Source organism: Salmo salar, chromosome 25 (genome assembly GCF_965601325.2).
Source record: "Salmo salar chromosome 25, fSalSal1, whole genome shotgun sequence".
Classification (NCBI taxonomy): Eukaryota; Metazoa; Chordata; class Actinopteri; order Salmoniformes; family Salmonidae; genus Salmo; species Salmo salar.
This window is the reverse complement of record NC_138315.1, coordinates 39,394,739-39,404,627: the sequence shown is the minus strand read 5'-3', so window position 1 is coordinate 39,404,627 and position 9,889 is coordinate 39,394,739. Positions and strand designations below refer to the sequence as shown.

At 46.6% G+C, this 9,889-nt stretch overlaps 1 non-coding gene across 1 annotated transcript; it reads right to left on the bottom strand.

Moving 5' to 3' along the window:
- Window positions 1–920: 920 nt before the first annotated feature.
- On the bottom strand, window positions 921–996 carry trnat-ugu (transfer RNA threonine (anticodon UGU)). Its single transcript has one exon. It is a non-coding gene; the product is annotated as a tRNA-Thr (tRNA).
- Between the last annotated feature and the right edge of the window lie 8,893 nt (window positions 997–9,889).

The following is a 9,889-nucleotide window of genomic DNA, read 5'->3' as shown; positions in this document are numbered from 1 at the left end:
CGACTTCAACTGTATGTACAATTTACCTCAACTAACCTGTACCCCGGTACTGGTACCCTCTGTATATAGCCTTGTTATGTTATTGTGTTACTTTAACATACTTTAGTTTATTTGGTAAATATTTTCTTAACTCTTCTTGAACTGCACTGTTGGTTAAGGGCTTGTAAGTAAGCATTTCATGGTAAAGTCTAGACTTGCTGTATTCGGCGCATGTGACAAATAAAGTTTGATTTGATTTGAAGAGTGAATATACTGTGTCTCTTTTCAGGTGCACAGAAACAGTGGTCAGCCACACTGGAATAAGAGGCTATTTGAAGAATACAGTGGCAAGAAAAAGTATTTGAACCTGGATTTCTGCATAAATTGATCATAAAATGTGATCTGATCTTCATCTAAGTCTCAACCATAGACAAACACAGTCTGCTTAAACTGTCATGACACTAGGCGAGACCCAAATGCAGACACAGGAGGCAGATGGTTGGAGTTTAAGATGTTTAATAAATCCAAAGGGAATTGGCAAGAGAATGGTCGTGGACAGGCAAAAGGTCATAACCAGATCAGAGTCCAGGAGGTACAGAGTGGCAGGCAGGCTCGAGGTCAGGGCAGGCAGAATGGTCAGGCAGGCGGGTACAGAGGCCAGAACAGGCAAGGGTCAAAACCGGGAGGACTAGAAAAAGGAGAAATGGCAAAGCAGAAAAACGGGAAAACGGCTGGTAGGCTTGGACATACAAGACGAACTGGCACAGAGAGACTGGAAACACAGGGATAAATACACTGGGAAAAACAAGCGACACCTGGAGGGGATGGAGACATTTTTTTACATTTACATGAGTCATTTAGCAGACACTCTTATCCAGAGCAACTTACAGTAGTGAATGCAGAAATTTCAGACAATTTCATAAATTTTTTCCCCCTGTGCTGGCCCCCCGTGGGAATCGAACCCACAACCCTGGCATTACAAACACCATGCTCTACCAACTGAGCTACAGGGAAGGCTACATGGGCAGGGCAGGTGAAACAGGGCAGGTGAAACAGATCAGGGTGTGACATAAACTAATAACATACAAACAATTGTACATTTTCATGTTTTTTTTATCATATTGTGTAAAACTTCACAGTGCAGGGTGGAAAAAGTATGTCAACCCTTGGATTTAATAACTGGTTGACCCTCCTTTGGCAGCAATACCCTCAACCAAACGTTTTTTTGTAGTTGCGGATCAGACCAGCACAATGGTCAGGAAGAATTTTGGACCATTCCTCTTTACAAAACTGTTTCAGTTCAACAATATTCCTGGGATGTCTGGTGTGAACCACTCTCTTGAGATAATGCCATAGCGTCTCAATCGGGTTGAGGTCAGGACTCTGACTGGGCCACTATAGAAGGCGTATTTTCTTCTGTTGAAGCCATTCTGTTGTTGATTTACTTCTGTGTTTTAGGTCATTCTCCTGTTGCATCACTCAACTTCTGTTGAGCTTCAATTGGCGGACAGAGAGCCTTACATTCTCCTGCAAATGTCTTGATTAACTTGGGAATTCATTTTTCTGTCAATGATAGCAAGCTGTCCAGGCCCTGAGGCAGCAAAGCAGCCTCAAACCATGATGCTCCCTCCACCATACTTTACAGTTGGGATGAGATTTTGATGTTGGGGTGCTGTGCTTTTTTCTCCACACAGTGTTGTGTGTTCCTTCCAAACAACTCAACTTTAGTTTAATCTGTTCACAGAATATTTCGTCAGTAGCGCTATGCAGAATTCCAAAGGGTTCACATACTTTTTCTTGCCACTGTTTATGCAAAAAGAGGAGAAAGAAGGAGAGGGCAAAGGGTATTTCCCTTCCTTCTACAGTAACCTATGAGAGGCTGTTCGCCTACTAATCTCACTGCAATCCCCCTCCAGGTCTCTGATCACTACTTGTTGGGATCAGAAACTTTTTCTGTCCCCCTCTCCTACAACCCGAGCCATCGCAATCTTCGCGCTCTCTCTCCCACTGCCCTCTCCTCTTCTATCCTATTATCTCTCAGTCCTGTTAAATCCTTCACCTTCCGGTCTCCTGATTCTGTATCTTCAACCCTACTCTACTCCCTTTCCTCATCCTATGACTCGCACTGTCCCCATACCTCCTGGCCGGCTCGGCCCTCCCCTGCTGCTCTGTGGCTGAGTGACTCATTGCAGGCTTACAGAACAGGGCTGCGGGCAGCTGAGCGAAAATGGAGGAAAACTACATTTCCGGAGGACCTATCATCTTTTCACTCTCTCCTCTTTACCTTCTCTTCCTCTGTATGCACTGCTAAAACCACTTTCTATCACTAAAAATGTCAAGCTTCTCCTCTCTCTTTAATCCTCCACCCCTCCCACTCCCTCCTCCCTCTCTTTGTCAACCACTTTGAAAAGAAGGTTCACAGCATCCGTTTCTTATTCAGTCAGCCTGTTGAGTCCACTGGTCCCACTCACACAGAATTGCCCTATGTCTTGACCTCTTTCTCCCCTCTCTCTCCAGATGAAATCCTGCTCTAATGTCAAAAACTACAGACAAGTATCCCTTCTTTCTTTTCTTTCCAAAACACTTGAGGTTGCTGTCTATGACCTACACTTTGCTATCTCTCTCAGAACGATCTTCTTGACCCTAACCAGTCAGGCTTCAAGACAGGTCACTCAACCGATACTGCTCTTCTCTGTGTCACGGAGGCTCTCCGCACTGCCAAAGCTGACTCTCACTCCTCTGTTCTCATTGTCCTAGATCTATCCACTGCCTTCAACACCGTGAACCATCAGATCCTCCTCTCCACCCTCTCAGGGCTGGGCGTCTCAGGCTCTGCACACTCTTGGATTGCATCCTACCTGTCAGGCAGCTCCTACCAGGTGACTTGGAGAGGATCTGTGTCTGCAACATGTACTCTCACTACTGGTGTCCCTCAGGGCTCAGTTCTAGGCCCTTTCCTCTTCTCTCTATACACCAAGTCACTTGGCTCCATTATATCTTCACATGGTCATTCCTATGCAGATGACAGTCAACTACTTTTCTTATTCCCCCCTTTTGACACCCAGGTGGCGACACGCATCTCTGCTTACCTGGCAGATATCTCAGCTTGAATGTCGGCCCACCACCTCAAGCTCAACCTCAACAAGACGGAGCTGCTCTTCCTCCTGGGGAAGGCCTACCTGCTCCAAGACATCTCCATCACGGTTGACAATTCCATGGTGCCCCCCTCTGAGAGTGCAAAGAACCTTGGCCTGACCCTGGACAACACTCTATTGTTCTCTGCAAACATCAAATCATTGTCCAGCTCCAGCAGGTTCATGCTCTACAACATCCGTAGAGTACGACCCTACCTCACACAGGATTCGGCGCAGGTCCTAATCCATACACTTTTATTTCCCATCTGGACTACTGCAACTCGCTGTTGGCTGAGCTACCAGCTAGTGCCATCAAACCCATGCAACTTATCCAGAATGCTGCAGCCTGTCTGGTGTCCAACCTTCCCAACTTCTCCCATGTCACCCTGCTCCTCCGCACACTCCAATGGCTTCCAGTCAAAGGTGGCATCCACTACAAGACCATGATACTTACCTACGGAGCAGCAAGAGGAACTGCCCCTTCCTACCTTCAGGCTATACTAAAACCCTACACCCCAACCCGAGCACTCCGTTCTGCCACCTCTGGTCTCTTGGCCATCCCACTGCTATGGGAGAGCAACTCCTGCTCAGCCCAGTCCAAGCTCTTCTATGATCTGGCACCCCAATGGTGGAACCAGCTTCCCCCAAAGCTACGACAGCAGAGTCCCTGCCCATCTTCCAAAAACAAACCTTGCAACCCTACCTCTTCAATGACTATCTTAAATAATCCCACAGAAACCCCCTCGCACCGCTTCCTCACCCCGACCAGCCCCCACAACAAAACATTTCAATAAATTAAATAAACTTTTGTGAACTAACACTCACACTTGACTTCCCACCTCCCCTTACTAACTCTGCCTTTATTGAGGATTGTCACGTGTGCTACCTCTCTGGCCTCTAGGTCACCAGGCTGCTCGTTATGGCGCACACCTGTCACTATCGTGACGCGCACCTGCGTGTCATCAGACTCACCTGGACTCCATCACTTCCCTGATTACCTTTCCTATATATGTCACTCCCTTTGGTTCCTTCCCCAGGTGTTATTGTTTCTGTTCCAGTGTTTAGTCTGTGCATTGTTCGTGTTTCTTGTTTTGTTTATGTTGCATTTATTTATTAAAACACTCACTCCCTGAACTTGCTTCCCGACTCTCAGCACACTTGTTCCAGAATGACGCCTCATCAAAGGGAAGCATCAAGGAGTTTTTTTAGTTTTTGCGTTGGAGGTGGTGTTGGGTCTGGGTGTCAGGACCGGAGGTACCGGGGAGGTCTCAGCCGTCTCATCAGGCTCTCACTCCTCAGCCGGCTCATCAGGCTCTCACTCCTCAGTCGGCTCATCAGGCTCTCACTCCTCAGCCGGTTCATCAGATTTCCACTCCTGAACTCCGGGATCGTCCCTATGGTTGGCGTCCTGCGGCTGGAGCCGAACGCGCCGGGGAGGGGTTACTGTCACATATGCTCTGTCTCCGGTGCTCTAGGTTGCCATGCTCCCGTGCCTCAGCTGGATCGACAGGTTCCCGCACCTTAGCAGAGGTGACCTGTCCGCTCCTGATCCCCGGGATCGTCATCTTGGTAGGTGTCCTGCGGCTGGAGCTGCGCGTCGGGGAGGGGGTACTGTCACGTGTACTCCCTCTCCGGCCTCTAGGTCACCAGGCTGCTCGTTAAGGCGCACACCTGTCACCACTGTTACGCGCATCAGCGCATAATGACACTCACCTGAACACCATTGCCTCCTTCATTACCTGCCCTACATATGTCACTCCCCTTGGTTTCATCTCGAGGCGTTATTGTTTATGTTCCAGTGTCATGTCTGTGCGTTGTTTGTGTTTCTTGTTTTGTATTTAGTTGTGTTTATTTATTAAAACACTCACTCCCTGAACTTGCTTCCCGACTCTACATGCACTCGTTACAGAATAACACTTCACCTTAGCATCAGGGAGTGTTTTTTTATTTTTTATTTTTTTTCTGGTGGGAATGATGTCGGGTTCGGGAGCCGCTACAGGCTCTCATGCCTCAGACAGATCCCCAGGCTCCCCTGCCTCAGCCGGCTTGTCGGGCTTTCATGCCTTCGCCGGATTGCCAGGCTCCCCTGCTTCCACCGGCTCATCAGGTTCTCATGCCTCAGCCGGTCTGTCAGGTTCCCGCGCCACAGCCGGCAACAGGTTCCCGCGCATCAGCAGGGATGACCGGTCCGCTCCTGATCCCCGGGATCATCCCTTTGGTTGGCATTCTGCGGCTGGAGCCGAACACGCCGGAGAGGGAGTACCGTCACGTATGCATTCTCTCCGGCGCTCTAGGTCACCATGCTCCTGCGTCTCAGCCGGACTGACAGGTTTCCCGCGCCTTAGCAGAGGTGACCGGTCCGCTCCTGATCCCCGGGATCGTCATTTTGGTCGGTGTCCTGCGTGCCGGAGCCACTCGTCGGGGAGGGGGTACTGTCACGTGTGCTCCCTCTCCGGCCTCTAGGTCACCAGGCTGCTCGTTATGGCGCACACCTGTCACCATCGTTACGTGCATCTGCGCGTCATCAGACTCACCTGGACTCCATCACCTTCCTGATTTAAATATGCTCTCTCTAATTCTCTCTTTCTCTCTTTCTGTCTTTCTCTCCGAGGACCTGAGCCCTAGGACCATGCCTCAGGACTACCTGGCATGATGACTCCTTGCTGTCCCCAGTCCACCTGGTCGTGCTGCTGCTCCAGTTTCAACTGTTCTGCCCTCGGCTATGGAACCCTGACCTGTTCACCGGACGTGCTTGTTGCACCCTCGACAACTACTATGATTATTATTATTTGACCATGCTGGTCATTTATGAACATTTTAACATCTTGACTATGTTCTGTTATAATATCCACCCGGCACAGCCAGAAGAGGACTGGCCACCCCTCATAGCCTGGTTCCTCTCTAGGTTTCTTCCTAGGTTTTTGCCTTTCTAGGGAGTTTTTCCTAGGGAGTTTTTCCTAGCCACCGTGCTTCTTTCACATGCATTGCTTGCTGTTTGGGGTTTTAGGCTGGGTTTCTGTACAGCACTTTGAGATATCAGCTGATGTACGAAGGGCTATATAAATAAATTTGATTTGATTTGATTACCTTCCCTATATATGTCACTCCCTTTGGGTCCTTCCCTAGGCGTTATTGTTTCTGTTCCAGTGTTTAGTCTGTGTGTTGTTCGTGTTTCTTGTTTTGTTTTATGTTGCATTTACATATTAAAAAGGAGAAATGTACTTATTGTACTTATTATGACTGTGATATGTGGTTCTCCCACCTAGCATTCTTACGATGAATGCAACAACTGTAAGTCGCTCTGGATAACAGCATCTGCTAAATTACTCAAATGTAAATGAGTGTTGGTTCTCAAGGCAACTTGGTGTACTCTGTTATTGAGACAGGTGCCACTGGTCACCAGTGATGGAAAAAGTACCCAATTTTCATACTGGAGTAAAAGTAAAGATACCTTAATAGAAAATGATTCAAGTAAAAGTGAAAGTAACCTACTAAAATACTACTTGAGTAAAAGTCTAAAAGTATTTGGTTTTAAATATACTTAAGTATCAAAAGTAAAAAAAAAAAAGCATTTGTGTTTAGTGAGTCCGCCAGATCAGAGGCATTAGGGATGACCAGGGATGTTCTCTTGATAAGGGCAGGAATGTGACCATTTTCCTGTCCTGCTAAGCACTCAAAATGTAAACGATACTTTTGGGAGTCAGGGTTAATGTATGGAGTAAAAAGTGGAATATTTTCTTTAGGAAAGTAAAATAAAATACAGATACCAAAAAAAAAACGACTTAAGTAGTACTTTAAAGTATTTTTACTTAATTACTTTACACCACTGCTGGTCACAACTATATGTGTAGCTAATAACAACCGACATACAGTAAAAACACACAATACTGTATTTGTATATAAAGCCTCAATCATTAATTTTACTGTAGTATTTCCCTGCCATGAAATGCTGTTCACTCAAATGTTCACTCAGTGAAAATATTACAAAGGCAATCATGACCAAGGGACTCACTTGAGAACATTACAACTCCCGGGCAGCGGTCTAGGGCATTGCATCTCAGGGATAGAGGCGTCACTACAGACCCTGGTTCGGTTCCAGGCTGTATAACAACTGGCCGTGATTGGGAGTCCCATAAGGCTCCCGAGTGGCGCAGCGGTCTAAGGCACTGCATCTCAGTGCTAGAGGCGTCACTACAGACACCTTGGTTTGAATCCAGGCTGTATCACAACCGAACTTGATTGGGAGTCCCATAGTTTAGGCCATCATTGTAAATAAGAATTTGTTCTTAACTGACTTGCCTAGTTAAAAAAATATATATTAAAAAAAATGAAGGGCGGTGCACAATTGGCCCAGCGTCGTTTGGGTTTGGCACGGGTAGGCCGTTATTGTAAATAAGAATTTGTTCTTAACTCACTTGCCTTGTTATATATAGGTTAAACAATTAAATATATAACAAGAGGTCAAAAACAAAATTATACTGAATAATTTGGTAAAAGTATAAAACACACGACATATTTATGTATTTGTACTTTTTAGCATATAAATGTAACCTCCCCACCTTCGCTAATCTCTAGACTAGACCACATTGTTGTGGAACGACAGGGAGTTACCCGCCTTTTTTGTCCAGTGTGCCCTGCTCACGTTGCAGCATTGCACCCACCGTCAGTTCTTGTTGCAGATTTGCGTTACGGTAGCAGCATTAATACTTCCGGTTTTCCGATTCGGCCTTCAAAATAAAAGTCTGCGGTAAAACGCTTTGAAAACTATACGAAATCAATCTTTTTTTGTAGCTTTGCATAGTCATAGTGCACAATGTAAGAATTATGTTACAAAATTATAACTACATCAGGGGGAAATCTAAACTAATGAGAATTACTACTTTATATAAGATAACGTATATTATAAGGCGGAGCACATTGAGAGATTGGTATGTATTTAATGTATGCTATGGAATCTCTGTGTACAAAACATTAGGAACCATGTTGAATATATAAATAAATATATAGGGACTATATATATATATATATATATATATATATATATATATATATATATATATATATATATTAATACTTTTCTTCAGGGAGAACTTGTCCACTTCTGAGAATTCGCAGGCGATTGAATAAACCCCCACTTCCTTCCATTCTGCTTGCAAACGTGCAATCTTTGGACAAAAAAATAGATGACCTACGCGGAAGATTAAACTACCAATGGGACATTCAAAACTGTAATATCTTATGCTTCACGGAGATGTGGCTGAACGACGACACTATCAACATACAGCTGGCTATACGCTGCACCGGCAGGATAGAACAGCGCTTTGCCCTCCGACGAACCATCAAACAGGCAAAGCATCAATACAGGACTAAGATCGAATCGTTCTACACCGGCTCTGTAGCTCGCCGGATGTGGCAGGGCTTGCAAACCATTACATACTACAAAGGGAAGCACAGCCGAGAGCTGCCCAGTGACACGGGCCTACCAGATGAGCTAAACTACTTCTATGCTTGCTTCGAGGGAAATAAAACTGAAACATGCATGAGAGCACCAGCTGTTCTGGAAGACTGTGTGATCACGCTCTCCACAGCCGATGTGAGTAAGACCTTTAAACAGGTCAACATTCACAAGGCCGCAGGGCCAGACAGATTACCAGGACGTGTACTGCGACCATGCGCTGACCAACTGGCAAGTGTCTTCACTGACATTTTCAACCTCTCCCTGTCTGAGTCTGTAATACCAACATCTTTTAAGCAGACCACCATAGTGCCTGTGCCCAAGAACACTAAGGTAACCTGCCTAAATGACTACCAACCTGTAGCCCTCACGTTTGTAGCCATGAAGTGCTTCGAAAGGCACACATCAACACCATTATCCCAGAAACCCTAGACCCACTTCAATTTGCATACCACCCAAACAGATCCACAGATGATGCAATCTCTATTGCACTCCACACTGCCCTTTCCCACCTGGACAAAAAGAACACCTATGTGAGAATGCTATTCATTGACTACAGCTCAGCGTTCAACACCATAGTGCCCTCAAAGCTCACCAATAAGCTAAGGACCCTGGGACTAAACACCTCCCTCTGCAACTGGATCCTGGACTTCCTGACGGGCTGCCCCCCAGGTGGTAAGGGTAGGTAACAACACATCCGCCACGCTGATCCTCAACATGGGGGCCCCTCAGGGGTGCATGCTCAGTCCCCTCCTGTACTCCCTGTTCACTCATGACTGCACGGCCAGGCACGACTCCAACACCATCATTACGTTTGCCGATGACACAACAGTGGTAGGCCTGATCACCGACAACGATGAGACAGCCTATAGGGAGGAAGTCAGAGACCTGTCCGTGTGGTGCCAGGACAACAACCTCTCCCTCAACGTGATCAAGACAAAGGAGATGATTGTGGACTACAGGAAAAGGATGACCGAGCCCACCCCCATTCTCATCGATGGGGCTGCAGTGGAGCAGGTTGAGGGGTTCAAGTTCCTTGGTGTCCACATCAACAACAAACTAACATGGTCCAAGAACACCAAGACAGTCGTGAAGAGGGCACGACAAAATCTATTCCCCTTCAGGAGACTGAAAAGATTTTGCATGGGTCCTCAGATCCTCAAATGGTTCTGCAGCTGCACCATCGAGAGCATCCTGACTGGTTGCATCACTGCCTGGTATGGCAACTGCTCAGCCTCCGACCACAAGGCACTACAGAGGGTAGTGCGTACGGCCCAGTACATCACTAGGGCTAAGCTGCCTGCTATCTAGGACCTCTACA